This window comes from Epinephelus moara, chromosome 19 (assembly GCF_006386435.1).
Source record: "Epinephelus moara isolate mb chromosome 19, YSFRI_EMoa_1.0, whole genome shotgun sequence".
Classification (NCBI taxonomy): domain Eukaryota; kingdom Metazoa; phylum Chordata; class Actinopteri; order Perciformes; family Serranidae; genus Epinephelus; species Epinephelus moara.
In genome coordinates, this window is record NC_065524.1 from 33,634,579 (window position 1) to 33,650,328 (window position 15,750).

The following is a 15,750-nucleotide window of genomic DNA, read 5'->3' on the forward strand; positions in this document are numbered from 1 at the left end:
ATGTCTCATCTCTCAACATTAAAGGGTAACTTTGGTGTTTTTCAACCTGGAGCCTATTTCCCCAAATTTTTGTGTCGAAGTGACTAATGGGAACAACAATTTTTGAAATTGGTCCAGTATTGAACAAGAGGGCTGCAGCCTGCAGTGGCGAAACAGGCTGCAATGTAATCCCTGGGGGCAATTAAGCGCTGTCAATTTATATCCACTAAAAGTGCTTATTTTTGTCACTGACTGGCTCAGATTGTTATTCAAAGTGTCAGACATCTTATGGAAAAGATCCCTATAGAGAAAGACCTTTTTGTTAAAGAGTAAAATCCTTTTGTTTAACCAGAAACAGCCTAGAAAATGCCATCGCAAAACACACAAAACTCCATTTAAATAAACAGTCATTTAGCGTGCATAGAACCATCATATTTTTAAATCTAACTGGGTGAATTAAGGGTTTATTTTACCCAAACAGAATTGGTGATTACTGTAACAGTGGAAAGACAAGCCAAGTCGGCTTTTGTGAGTTCTATTTTGTTTCTGTTGACTTTGAATAAAATGTGTTTTAGGATTATAAAATTACTGTTTCTTTAAATGCAGTCTGGTGTGGTAGGCATTAGTGATTTTGAGGCTGTTTCTGGTTAAACTAAAAGGATCTTACTCTGTAGGGATCCTTTAATTAACGTTGTCAGACCCTCATTATAACAATCTGAGCCTGTCAGTCGCAAAAACAAGCACTTTTAGTGGACGTAAATTGACGGTGCAAACATACCTCAAATGATTACATACAGCTTTTTTCGCTGCTGCCAGTTGCAGGGGTCTCACTCAGTACTGGACCAATTTCCAGTTAGTCACAGAAGCACGAAAACATGGGAAAACAGGGTTCAGGTTGAAAAATACCAAAGTTCCTTTAATTAGACAAGGAGGTTCAGTGTGCTTCAAATGAACTATAATTTACAAAGTGTTGTCTGACATCTGAGGGCAAAAATGTTAATAGGCTACCTGTTTCCAATGGCAACACACAAAAGCCTCTGAACACCTGGTCATTCACTGCATATAGTCGGCATGCTTGTCATATTGTTAATTTTGGGAAGTAGCAAAAATTAGCAGACAAAGTCAATACCAACGTCATTAAATTGTGAGGTAGGATGTTTCAGGCGCTGTTCGATGATACTTCATTTGAAGCATATTGATGTCTTTACCAGGAGGAAGGTAAAGGGAAAGAGAGATGGAGACAAACAAAAATACAGACCAGCAGACAGGTCAGATAGACGAGATAGAGCCACAATCAAATACTGGAGGTCTGCAGATAAACAGGCAGCCTGATAGAAAAGCAGACGAGGCTGTGCGGCCGGCTGAGCAAGCTGACTCACTCACTGTCCTGCGGCCAAACTGCGGCAGGGTGACTTTGGGCCGTCGCTGGACCGCGTAGGGAGCAGTGTGTGTGTCGCTGTGCATGTACGCCTGTATTCATGAGCAGTTTGAATAATACAGATAGAGTGCGTGCATGTGGAAGTGAGGCCTGAAGAGATGGGAAGAGGAATGGAGGGTGATGTCTCGATGTCTCATCTCCTACTCATCCGAGAGGACCCTTTAAGGATGACACAAAGACACCCACGGGGGTTGTTTTTGTCAAATGTCACCTTGTTCTTTTGTTTAGAGGTTACACACATTCACTTCTGCTCACACAGTGGCACACTGCTCTGCCTTTAAGAGACCTCTGAGCAACACAAAGTGTCCAGTCTCAGCTGTAATAACTAACAAACAAAAGCTCAGTAGCTGATACTGTCAGTCTGTCTTGGACTTCTAAATGTTACTTAACTCATCTATTGTGTTATGAAATGCTGGAAAACTGATTAAAATGATCACAATTAAATTTTAAATGCAAAAAAACTGTATTGGCATCTCATGACTTCACACAGTCTCTGCAGAGCGTCATGGACTAAACCTGTAGGGTGCAAAAAGGCAGCATTATTTTACATGTCTGTTATTTTCTAATTATTTCCAAAGAATTTCCAAGATGGTTCCTGACATGAACAATGTAATGTGACACTGGTTATAGGGAAAATAGAGAGAACCAGATTCAACCCAATTGTCAGCAAAAGGTTGGCATTTAACATTTCTGCAAAACAAGGATATGTTGCATGTGTACGTGCGTATGTAATTTATATTTAAACAGTGTTGTGGTTAACGTGTGGTTAGGTTTCTGCACAAAAATAATGTCATGTTTTGGATTAAAATACACGGTTTTGGGGGCACAGTTCTCGCTGTAAAAGCAGTAATATTTTGGTAAAAAAACCAACTGCTTATGTGTCATTATCCCGCTGGGAAAACAGTGATGTGTTGCTACCAAACACCCACATTTGATGCCTAAAACCCGCTGGAAAAACAGCAGCGACTTTGTTGTTTGTTGGTCTCGAACATTTGTCTGCAGTGGTCTGCATCTTGCTATGTGACACTTTAACCACCATCCCCACAGAGTTAGCTCATATACAAGTGATATAGTTTTACAGTCTGCCTTCAAATCTTCATTAAAAACTAAACAAAAATAATCTCATTTCTTTAGTTTGTGAACAATAACAGTAACTCAGAGTGAGATTCAGAGAGAGACGCTGTGCTGCTGCCAGAGGAGCCGCTGACTGAGTTCCCTCTGAGCAGTAAGTCACTAAATGAGAAGTCCGGGGCTGTTCATAAAACATTCAGGACGCCACAGTTTATTCCACACTACTGAAGCTTCTCCTCTTTTTGGAACCACTGCGGAGTCTGTAATATCTTCGCTTTGAGCCTTGCTTGCTGTTTCCGTGGGTAACAGTATGACATCAATATGTCAACAAGCCGAAATATCGTGAGTATCACAACATTTTTCTTTTTTTTGAATGATAATAAAAATGATACTAACCCCACACCCCTAACAGCTATTGCAATATGATTAATGTTAGTGAAGTATGTTGCAGACATGCAGTGCTAAATCAGTGGAGTGCCCCTTTAAGGTTAGAGAAACATTATGGTGACGGATACAAAAAAACAAAGATTAATTGCAGGTCTGTGACAGGATGCTAACTCAGAGAAGTCAGATGTGCTCCACGCCCATCCACCACCCCCACCTCACTACATGAAAGGCACACTACTTCCCGTGTTGGCACTGAGCACTGGCAATGGGCCTAAATCGTGAGGTGCAGAATCATCCAATATGGATGTAATACCTAGGGATACTGGGCTGGGGAAACCATAGTTTAGGCTCATGCTGTCTGATTAGGTGTGATGTATCTGCCTGCTGGTGAAGCTGCTGCCGCGCTGCTGATGTAGCTTAATAGGAATGAATCAGAGGTGGTGCTGCTTGGTCTCATACAACATGTACACAGTAAACAGCTTCAACAGTGATAGGTACTGAGTGCAGCAGCTCATTCCTTGACCCCAGCTTTTAGCTGTGTGTCTTAATCTGAGTGTGTGTGCGGATTTAGAAGAGTCTGTGTGTGTGTGTGTGTGTGTGTGTGTGTGTGTGTGTGTCAGCAGCGATCCCACACACAGTAGCAACAGGGCTGTAGATTTCTCCCCAGCGGCCTGATAATGAATATTCAACTGTCCTTCTTCGCTATTTCTTCCCCACTTGCCTCCTCCTCCCTCGCTGTCACCCCCCCTCTCTCCCTCCATTTATCCCTCAGCTCTTTGCTCATTCCCTCTGCAAACCACCCCCCCTTGTCTTTCTTTCTCATTTTGCTCCTCATCCTACTCACTTGTTTGTGCTCATTTGGAAGATCGAGTTAGAAGCATTAGCCATGTTTTTGCTCAGAGCTCTGTTAAATAAAAAGAGTGGAGGAGGGAAGAGAGAGCTCCCCAGGGGCTGCAGGGGGCTGTCATGTCTGAAGTGCTTGTAGATCTGATTAAAATATCTTGTTTAGTGAAAAAGCCTCACTGCATACATAACACACACTCAGACGAGCAAGGATGAGGTGAAAGTTGGAGAATCTTCAAGTTTAAAGGATGAGGCTTTCATTATTGTCAGCAAATCCGTTTAGAGGATCAAAATGCATCACTTTGTCTTTCAATACTTTCTGACTGTCTTTGACTCTTAGGGACTAGTTTGTACTTAAATTTGGTGGGCTAATGAGTATTTAGAGGATATATGTGTGTGGGAGAAACACAAAACTACGATATCCATGTTCATCATGATGAAGGAACATGGCACCCATTGCATGTGTGGCTTATTGATGCATTTTTAATATTTTCTAAATCCTACTACTACTACCACCACTACCGCCACTACTATGACTACTACTACTACTGCTACTACTATTAATAATGATAATAATAATAAGAAAAGGTATGTTTTCAGATGGGATTTTTGGAAAATGACCGCACAATTAGATATAGAGCTGGGAAGTACAAAATAGCGCTTTTTCAAGGGCGGCGACGCTGGAAAAATAGGACAATAGCATGCGTGGCATGTCGACGCGCGTCGTACGGCGCCGGTGTGTTTTGGCCTTAGTGGTAGAGCAGGCGCCCCATGTACAAGGCTGTTGCCACAGCGGCCCGGGTTCGACTCCAGCCTGGCTGTGTGTGTTGCTGCATGTCCTTCCCTCTCTCTCTCCCCCCTTCACGCTTAAGCTGTCCTATCAATTAAAGGCTAAAACGGCTAAAAAATATCTTTAAAAAAAAAAATAAAAAAAATTGGAGTATCACCGATCGTATCCTTTGAATATATGAGAAAACTCAATTTGATAGTTTATAGTGTAGTTCTATTGGTCAAGTGATTGTTACAGCTTTGTCTTATGGACCAAAACTGTCATTAGGGAATCACAGTGATCAAAATAATTTAAAAAAAAGTTAAAGGAACACTTCACCCACAAAAGAATAACTTGTATTTCAATGACTCACCCCGTATTGTATTGAATTTGTAAAGAACAGATGTCTCCATCAGGAACAAAGAATCTAAAAAAAAGAAGACCAATCTCGATGAATTGAAGTGATAGGGGGCCACGTTCAACAACAGCAAAACTATATTAAAACATGCATTTACAAACTCACGCAACTCTTGCAGTATAATGGAAGTTTCATTTATCCAGTCGTACGCTCAGTACTTCCAAAACACATGCAACTTTGCTAAAACCTTACTATTTAAAACACTTATGAGTATTTGTGCATTGGCAAGTGCGTGTCTGAATTCTACCTGTGCATTTTGAGTTGAAGAGGTGTGCTACACGTTCTTGCGCTGTACTGTTTATGCAGAAGTGTTTTGATTCGTAAGGTTTTAGCAAAGTTGCTTGTGTTTGAGAAATACAAAGCAAATGACTGGAATAATGAAACATGTAATTTTTGACTTAGATATCTTTCACTCCGATTCATCTGGAATTTTCCCCATTTTTGGATTCTTCGTTCACCATGTAGTCATGCGAGGAAAAGCAAAGTTTTATTCACAAATTCTGTGTAACATGGGGTGACTGATTGGCACACAAATGATCAGTTTGTAGGTGAAGTATTCGTTAAGTCAAACATCTTCACAGTTTTCCTTTTAACCCTCTCTCATTTTATATTTGCATTCTATATCAAGGAAATTTTTATTTTTATTACATTATTCTTGTATTTGTATCAGTTTAACACTAGTCCTGCTCCTACTACTATTAATAATGTTAAAAATAAATACAAGTATGTGTGCAGGTTGGGCTTTGGTGTCTGGGTCGAGGACATTTACACAAGAGCCGTTAACAGACTGAATCTGTCATTTTAGAGTTACTTTCCATCTAAACAGGGAGGGGGCTGGTGGTTAGGAACACACTTTCTTGTGTATCAGTGTTTTGCAAAGACTCTCTGTGAGTGTGTCAGGGTGTGTTCGTGAGTACACTGGTGCAAGATAACAGTTTAAGTATTATTAATGGGTACAGCATGTGCAGTTGGAAGTAGACAAAATAGAAACATGACATCAGAAACTGCTTTGAATTTGCTGACTCACAATTACAAAGGCCGTGCAAAGTTTCATTCATTGTGTGTAATAGCAGTGGTTGTGTATTTTGTCACGTACAGGCAGTACAACTTTATTGATGTCCACCACTTTGTTCCAGAATGAATTATCTCAATAACTACAAGATGGATTGCAATGAAACTCTGTACAGACGTTCATGGTGCCCAGAGCATGAATCCTGATGACTTTAGTGATCCCTGAAGTTTTCATCTACTGTAGCTCTGTAGATCAATATTTTAATTTTTCCTGTACTTTGGTCTAAGATCAAATACCTGCAAATGACATTCCCATCAGCCTCTGCAGCACTTTTTATTAAGTGCTAACTTACAAATGTTAGCATGCTAAAATGCTAAATTTAAGATGGTGAACATGGTAAGCACACCTGCTTAACATTAGCATGTTAGCATTTTCATTGTGTGCATGATAGCAAGCTAAGGACTGCTGTGCCTAAGGGTCCTGACACACCAAGCCAATCAGTGTGTTTCAAATCGCATACTTCTGTACTAGACACTTAGTATTTTGAGTGCACAGGTGCGCTAAGTGCATTCACACTACAGCGAAATGCAGTGTACTACTGGCATAATCAAAGCAGTCCAAAAGTTGAGTGTGAATTGATAGACACTTCTCACCCTCAACGGCTGCCACCTTTGAGACAAAGCTACGTCACAAACTTTTTAACTTTTGACATGACGTCTAAGTTATACATGAATTTTGCACCAAGTACCAATACTGTTGTTGAATAGAAGCCGTCAGTAATGTTTGTTGGGTCTGTCATGATTTGGTATTGCGAACAATAATGCGACGTTAGCTTAGCATTTGCTAGCTAGCTACCTTGCTTCCAGCTACGGTGGCACATTTTAATCAGCAGTGACATTGTGGCCTAAGTTTGGTTTATGTGTGGGTTGAGATAGCGGTCAAATGTTGGCAGCAGTGCTGCACCATCTGTCGCAATTTGCCTTTCAGAGGCGGTTAAAAAAAAAGCCGTTGTCACTTCCAGAGAGCGCAAAACAGCAGTGCACGATTTCAGACAACACTACCCTGTTGAAATTAGTGTACCACGCAAGAAGTACGTAGTGTACATAATGTACCACTTTGAAGTGTACTAACAGATGTATATGATTTGAGACACACTCAAGGACTTTTGTCTTGAATCTGTCCTGTTGGTCCTCTGGTTTCCCTTTTTGAATGAAAAATACAAACTACTGCCACCTGCTGGTATGGAGAATTATTTCCTCTCACACAGGTGCAGAATATAGAGCTAGTTGGCCACTGGCTTAGGGGTGTGTTCAACTGCAAGTTTATGGCCAAGACACAGGCACCGTGAGGTGACGCAACAGTTGGTAACTTCATCCCACTAGTTCTTTGATGTCAGGTTGGTGTAACCCCTTAAGGGGTTTATGCTAGTAACTACTTTGTACAACATGTTGTCAGATCACTTCAGAAATTAAATGTTAATATCTGATCCGAATGGACACTCTCAAAGGTGAGATGGAAATGTTGTCATAGAGAAGAGCAAGACACGATGTCATTCAAATATACGGTTAACGGCGCACATTTTCAGAAAGTCAGTGGATGGTTTTCATAGAGTTGCACTTGGTTGTTCACGAAAAAGTGACAGACACAGTTGTGTAACACATTAAAAAAGAGAGCTAGCTCAAACCTTGGCTCCTTTCTCATCCCCCTGTATGAAGTGATTACAAATGTTGGATTGTGGGCTTCAGAAAGATACAGAAATTGTTGGACACAGCACCCCTATGACATTGTAAAGGCGTTTACTATTCGACCATTTGGCAAGCAGTTCTGATGGAGTAGACTTGTGACTCACAGAGCCAATAGTATTGCTGTAGTCTCTTAGTCCTATGACTAAAGAAAGCACTATAGAAATAGAGAGGATGTACAGGGTGGCCAGTCTTCTCTGTCAACACTATATTGCTATATCAAGAGCTGTTTCACAAATGTCAGGAGAAACTCAGTGACCTCTTTCTTTATGAAAAGTGCTGGAAATCAAACAACTGGAGGCTTTCTATTCTCAAAGAATATCCATCTGCACAGAGTTCATGACTTCCATGACATCACTCCAAGGAGCAATGAAGCTGAAGGCGCTTTGCTCACCTCCTCCTGTATATGTGCATGTAACAAACACACACAGAGGAACCAGTGACCAACACACACAGTAGACTCCAGTGATGAGATCTGATGAGACTACTTTGGGTTAACTGTAGGAATGTTGCTGAGGGACCCTCAGAGTCCCATACATGTGAGAAACTGGTGAAGACAATCGTTAGATGCCCACACATCTGATTCCCAGTATACAGTGATGGCCCGCAGAAATAAGGCACCGTCAGATGATATAAATCACGGAGGAGGTGTCACACACACACACACACACACACACACACACACAGACAAAACTGTGCTATCCAGTACGTGGGAGGGAGCTGTCATATCCACTGTTGGATAATCAGTTGAAGGTAAGGCTAACTTCAGATCTCCAGATTCTTCGGCAAAGTCGTGAAGTTAAACACAATGGGCTCATGAAACTGTTTTAAATATAACTATTTTTTATTTCCTTGAGTTGGACACTGTGTTCTCGATAAGACACTGAAAGCAAATGCAGCCCTTTCTTTGCGCTCATTCAGTGAGACAGAGTGGTATCAACGACTCGATTGGGACACATTCGCGAGAGTCTCTTGCACCGTAAATTGCAGCTCATTAAGCACTGGAATAGCACTGATGTTCTATTAAATACTTATTTGGGACAATGTGACGGTTTAGTAGTTGTCAAAGAAAGGTAATAGATCCACCCTAATGTACTGTACATGACATAGTGTTCCCAGGGAAACTCTTAAGGTTAAAGCTTGAAAACAGATTTACTGAGTGACATTCAATGAGCTGTCTCAGTGCAGCTCGGCAGCAGATAGGAGGGTTTGACCTCTGGGTGTTGTGCTTAGTGGTCACTCCCTAAGACACACACACACACACACATGCACACACACATACATCTCAACACCATAAAAGTTGTGTGATGTTACTGGTCAGCATGAGGGAGGAGAGGTTCTCCAAAGATACGTAGAGCAGCCGTGAGCCAAGTTGAAAACATTCTTGCAGAATGAGTCACTCCCCTTCCTTCGGCCTCTGTGGCTCCACAACACTGCTGTTACAGTGTCATTGCTGCAAGGAAGTTTAGCTTTCAGAGCACAAGAGAGTGAAAGATGATCTGTTTTCTTAATCTTAAAAACACAAGATGTATTATTATGGTGTGTGGCATGTTAGTTTTGTTATGGAACAATTGACAACTTCATCATTCTTAGTAGTACATGATGACTGTGTCCAAGTGAAGTAAATCCCAGTATATCTTTACACATCTGCAACCTATGTAGGTCTAATCTGACACATAACTGAAAACACTTGTGTGAGTATGCAAGACCTTTAATTCACCATCATATTTAACATCATATTTAAGAAGCTGATCATCTGTTTTGTAAGTAAAATCATAGTAAGCAGGTTTTTTTGGTAACAGTTACATAACTGTAGAGACACAAAAAATACAGTATTTCCTTTAGAAATCTACTGGAGTGGAAGTTGACTCAAGTAAAGTAGACATACCTCAAGATGGCTGCCAAGCTGCATACCACTGCTTGAGACCAACAAACAACAAACAAATAATAGTTTTTTAGTGTAACATTTGGGGCATTGCCAGTGGTGATAATGCCACCATAACTAGGTGTTTTTTCGCAAGACATTGGCAGCACTGCTACCGAGACACTGCTACCAAAACTGGATGTTTATAAGCAAGACATGGGCTGCATTTCCGGTGGCGATTCTTCCATCGAATGCAGGTGCTTTTTAGCCAGACATTGGTGGCATTTCCAGTCATGATTGTGACAGGAAGACCTGGTGTTTATTAGCAAGGCATCAGTGGCATTCCCAGTGGCAATTCTGACACCAAATCCGGTTGTTTCTTAGCAAAACATCGGCAGCATTTCCAGCCGCGACTGTGCCACAAAACTGGATGTTTATTAGTGAAACATTGGGAGCATTTCCAGTAGCAATTGGGCCACCAAAACTGGAGGTTTATTTGCAAAACATCCGCAGCATTTCCAGGGGCACTTGTGCCACAGAATGCGGGTGTTTTTAGCAAGGCATCAGCAGCATTTTTAGCGGCGACTGCCATCAAAAGCAAATGTTTTTTAGCCAGGCATCGGCGGCATTTCAAGCTATAATTGTGGCACAAAATTTGGGTGTTTCTTAACAAGGCATCAGTGGCATTTCCAGCTGGGATTGTGACACCAAAACTAGGTGTTTTAAGTGATATACCAGCGGCATTTCTAGCCATTATTGTGGCACCAAAAGCAAGTATTTAAATTCAAACCAAGTGTTTTTTGTGCCAACAATGCCAGCATTTATTCTGCTTGGGTTGTTTTGGAAGCTGTTGGTTCTCTATGCACACTCTCCTTGAGGGTTTATTTTTCTAATGTTAAATAATGCAGTGTCATGTGATGAGGCAGGAGGTATCGAGACAGGAAGACAGTGAATTATTACTAATGTGAGGCAGTTACCTCACCAAAATGAAGCCGATTGTATTTAAGGATTAGAGAGGAAGAAGATTCAGAATTTTTGAATCCCAATTTTGTTTGACTCAGTTTTCCCCATCCCCTTTCTTTCTACTGACCTCTTCATTTTACATCTCATGTATCACTGCCTAACCTGCTTCTTCCTCCAGATGTCCACCACACCAGTGGTTGCAAGGGGTTACAAGATAAATCTGAGGGGTGGTAAGATGATAAATAAAATGGCAAATGAAAAATGTCTTCGGTCACACAACATTATATCCACTTTTATAATCTTTGCTATTTTTCTGATGTAATACTCAGTAGCAGTTTTCCATTCTCAGACTTATAACAATTTGTCTCAAAATGAAACAGTCAGGAGAAACCACTTTTGGTCAAACTGCTCAGAAACATACAGATATGCAACTTGCGACAAAGCTTTGCAAGTACTCACTGCTTCATCTTAAGGGGTTGCAAGCCTGAAAGGTTGGGAATGGCTGCTCTATACCACTGTTACCACCCACCCTTCAACCTGTCATTGCACAGCCTGTCTAAGACCCCTCTGACAGGCACATCACCAAGAAACACAGCAATTCAGCAATTAATACGACGGTACCTCTGCACCCTCGCTAATTAGGCTTTCATATCAGAGCAGCTCCCTGTAATTACGGCAGAAACTGGTCGCACTGCTCCTGTGCTCACTGCAAACACTCATTAATCGCCAGCAATGCTCTCTAAACACAGTTCCAGTTATACACTCACAGTTCAGAGGCAAGGCAGAGAAAAAGAAAAGAAAAGGAGGTGTACGTTTGCATTTGCACATATGGAGCATGCTAAAGGCATTTTGCTGTTTGATGTAGCCAAAAGCTAGCACAGTCTCCAAGTGTCTGTTTGTTCTATGAAGTAAGCGCAAATTAACCTTTCAATACACTTGGTAATGTCATCTTTAAGTAATGCTGTCAACCAGGAAATTCAGACACACAGGTAGAGAGAGGAGGGTTTAAGGGCAATTTATCAAGAACGGGAGGCACAGCCAACCTGGCAGACAGGCCCCTTTGTTAGGAAATACTTTAGAGTTAATCTTCGTTGGAGAAATATCTCTAAAATATTGAGAGTTGCCAGTTCTCTTAGAGAAGACCCAAACATGGTGTTCTCTGCAGGACTTTCAGAGTGCCTTGCCTTATAAATCATCAGGTAAAAGAACAGTTCATGACCTCATGACAAGGTTGATTCAATCAGTCATTCATTCAAGGCTTTCCTCAGTACAATGGCCCTTTGATATTAACTCTCAGTTGACTGTAAGCTCAACACATTATCACTCAGACCTGGCCACACAGTGACGTTTTGCTCATGGACTTTCCACGTCCTCATATGATGTGCTAGGTACCCTGGTTGCGTTGGTTGTTGACGTTCTGGGACACAGTGTCAAGTTCTCTTCTTTCAAGATACACTTCTGTTTTCACAGGAAATTTAACATTTACACACAGTCTCTTTCAAAATACCACCACAAATTTACTTTTTTTTTTTCCTTCAGCAACAAACACACATGGTTGGGTGTAGGCAACAAAAGGAAGTGGTTAGGTTTAGGAAAAAAGAACAGGGTTTGGCTTTAGAATCTTACGGGACACGAAAACCGCTCTCTCGGGTGAAGGTCGGTGTTTGTTTGACCCATCCACCACCACTCACGCCCACACCACTTGGACTTTTTAACTTTTGTCCTTTTCCCACTGTGTTTCCCCCGACACTGCTGAGCACTGTTAAACTATAAGAGCAACCACCCGCATATCATAGTGACATTAAAGGATGCCTTTTGGGTTTGGTTGGTTTCGGACACCCAAGTCACTGCCCAAGCACCGGATTTCGACAACTTCGGAGTGAGAACGTGCTCCTAATCTGACTCATCTATCTAATCTACCTTACAAATTAAACATGGAGAATCCCATAAGCATCACCGAAATCAATAAACTGAAAAGCCAAATCATTAAGTAAACTGACAGGTAAAATGCTAAATGGACTGCAGCTTTATAGCACTTTTCTAGTCTTCCAATCACTTAAAGCGCTCTTACACTACATTCCTCATTCATCCATTTACACACACATTCACACAGTGGTGGCCGAGGCTACCATACATGGTGCCACCTGCAACTCAGTAACCATTCACACGCACTCGCACACCAGTGGATCTGCCATCAGACGCAGTCTGGGGTTCAGTATCTTGCCCGGGTATACTTTGACATGATGACTAGAGAACCAACTAACCAATTGTTACCAGTTAGGTGGTTGTTGTTTTTTTTCTTTCTAACATTTACCTGCTTGTTGAGTTGTTGAGAATTTTTTGTACATGCTATGCGCACACATACATGTACATAATATATTTTTTGTATGTGTATTTCACGTACATATATACTGTGTATATTCTTGGCTATCTCTGTGGATATCATCTTGTATCATGAAGGAAATAAGCACAATTATCTTACTCTTTTGTGTCTGACTGTTGTTGGTATATGTCTATAGTGGTTTTGCGTTTCCTGGGCAGCGGGGGAGGGGGAGGGACTTTGGTTTGATTGTTGGTTTCCTGTTTTTTTTTTCTATGATATTCAGTGTGTGTGTGTGTGTGTGTGTGTGTGTGTGTGTGTGTGCATGTGCATGTAATTGTTTTCCTCTTCTTCTATTGTTATCAATATTCTATTTATATATGTACTTATTTATACTTCTACCTTTTAAAATTTTTAATTTACTTTTTTTTCTCTTGCTTCTTCCTTGGTTTAACGTGTCAGGGGGTAGAGGGTGGGGGTGGGGTATATGATACCATACTTTGCCTTTTGTCACTTACTGTATATGACTGCAAAGGGGCTTCTGTTATACAAATAATTTTAAAAACTGATCACAAAAGACATGCCGCAGATCGAACCACCAATCTTTTGATAAGTGGACAACCTGCTCTACCTCCTGAGCCATAGCTGCCCTATCAAGTGATTAAGTGAATAACATTGATTATCTTATTACAATGCAATGTTCCTCTGGGAAACCATTGGTCCTGGCATTCATGTGGATGCCACTTGACATCCACCACCCACCAAAACACTGTTGCAAACTAAGTACACTCTGCCATGGCAACGGCACTCCTCGATGGCAGTGGCCAATGCGCCATGACTCACTGCAAAAGCTGCTCAGGAATGGCCCAAGAAATGTGACAAAGACTTCGAGGTGTCCACCTGGCCTCCAAATTTCCCAGATCCCAATCTGATTGAGCATCTGTGGGGTGCACGGGTACCCTGAAGGTCCTATGTCCTGTGGTGTCTGGTACCAGGGCATTGGCGTCGGATCCTTTCAGTCCTGTGAGTTGCGAGGTGAGATGCTCGATTGGATTGGGATCTGGGAAATTTGGAGGCTAGGTCGACATCTTGAGTTCTTCGTTATGTTCCTCAGACCATTCCGGAGCAATTTTTGTGACATGACATGGCGCATTGCCATGAGGAAGGGTACTTGATCTGCAACAGTGTTTTGGTAGGTGGTGCATGTTAAGTAGCATCCACATGAATGCAAGAATAACAAGCTGTGTACAGTACACTGACAGCACCTTATTAAGTTTGTATGGGACACTTGTTGCAAACAGAACACCATTGTCATTCATTTGGAGCCATGTTTTTGGTGACCTGTTAGATTCAAGTCCAATCTTTACTCTGCTTTTGGTCTCCACCTACACTGGAGGGAAATACTTGACTCTTAAGTCGCTAAGTGCTCCACTGTGTTCACCAGCAGCTACTTACTAACTTAGTGTGCAGTTTGGTGTTGGGCAGGGAGTATACACAGTGGGTTTTGTCACGCTTTTTCTTTAAGCGGAAACAATGTTGATGAGAGTGGGTGAGTGGGCTGTGAAACCAAAGAGTGAGATGAAAGTTGCTGAAACACTCAGTAGAGCTGAGAGGAACAGTAGAGTTGGGGATTATTATCTGCGAGTTTGTCACTAGTGACACTTTTTAAATTAAAGGTAGTCATTCGACCCAGTGTTAATGTAAAATATTCATTAGAGCAGCTTTTAAAGTGCTTTGAAAACTCTCCATCTGTGGATAGAGATCATGTGATATGCTCCAGAAGCACTTTTCATCATATAGGACTAAAAGATTATCTTAAACCATATGTATATTAATCAATGCAATATCTAAGCGATCAAGGATGAGAGACAAAACAGTTTTTGCTTAGTAAGCTCGTCACGTTAATCACCCACAAACACACATACATACTTAAACGCGGTGCCAAGAGGATATATTAATACCCTTCATGAGATATTCATGAAAGCTCAGATAAACCTTTACAGTGCAGCAGGCCGTTACATAACACATATAATTCCCTGTCTCTTATACAATGACGCTCCAGCTTACAGTTAAAATCCCTAAAACTGCACATGAGTCGGATCGAAGCCTCGAGTCCCTGAACAGATCTCCTCCGGCTGGTGTAGATTATAAACTAGAGGTAATCAGATATTTGCTATCAAGGCTCTTTGAACACTGATATTTGTCCCTGTGTTGTATTTATTTTAGGTATTTATTTTAAATTAATTTGTGAAGTTGCCACAATGGGGGTGATGCAATCGTCATGATTGCGTAAGCTGTGATTGTGAAAGATAAAACACACTGTGATAATAATGATGGTAGTGACGGTCATGAAGTCGTCAGCACTGTGAATGAAGACAGACACACACAGTGTTAAAAGACACAGAGGAGGGCATGTGCATTTAGCTGTGAAGGTGATAGCCTGTACGGATGCACTGTCACAGGGAAACAGCCTTAAGGGTAACACTAACACAGTGTGAGATCATTATTGTATTATTTCAATGTTTTTAAGCTGTAGCTGTGCTCTAAAATCAATGTCAGAGACATTTTAGTGTCTCAGTGTCCTCAGATATGGAAACTAAAGGACACAAAATAAATATAATGAAATAAAAATAAAATTTAGAATAAAATAAATTAAAATTAAAATTAAAATTGAATAAAAAAAATAAGAAATTAAATAAAAAAATAAATTAAATAAAAAAATTAAATTAAATTAAAAATTAAATTAAATAAATCTAGTGTCAGAAGTATTTAGATAAATTAAATAAATCTTTCTTTTTTTTTCAAGACATGTCATTACCACCAAAAAAATAAATAATTTAAAAAAAAACAGAAACACATAGTCTGTCAGTTTGGAAAGCCTTCTGTGTTAAAAACTAAAGAATAAAAGAAATATAAAGAACTGTCTTTAAGACTTTTAAAATGA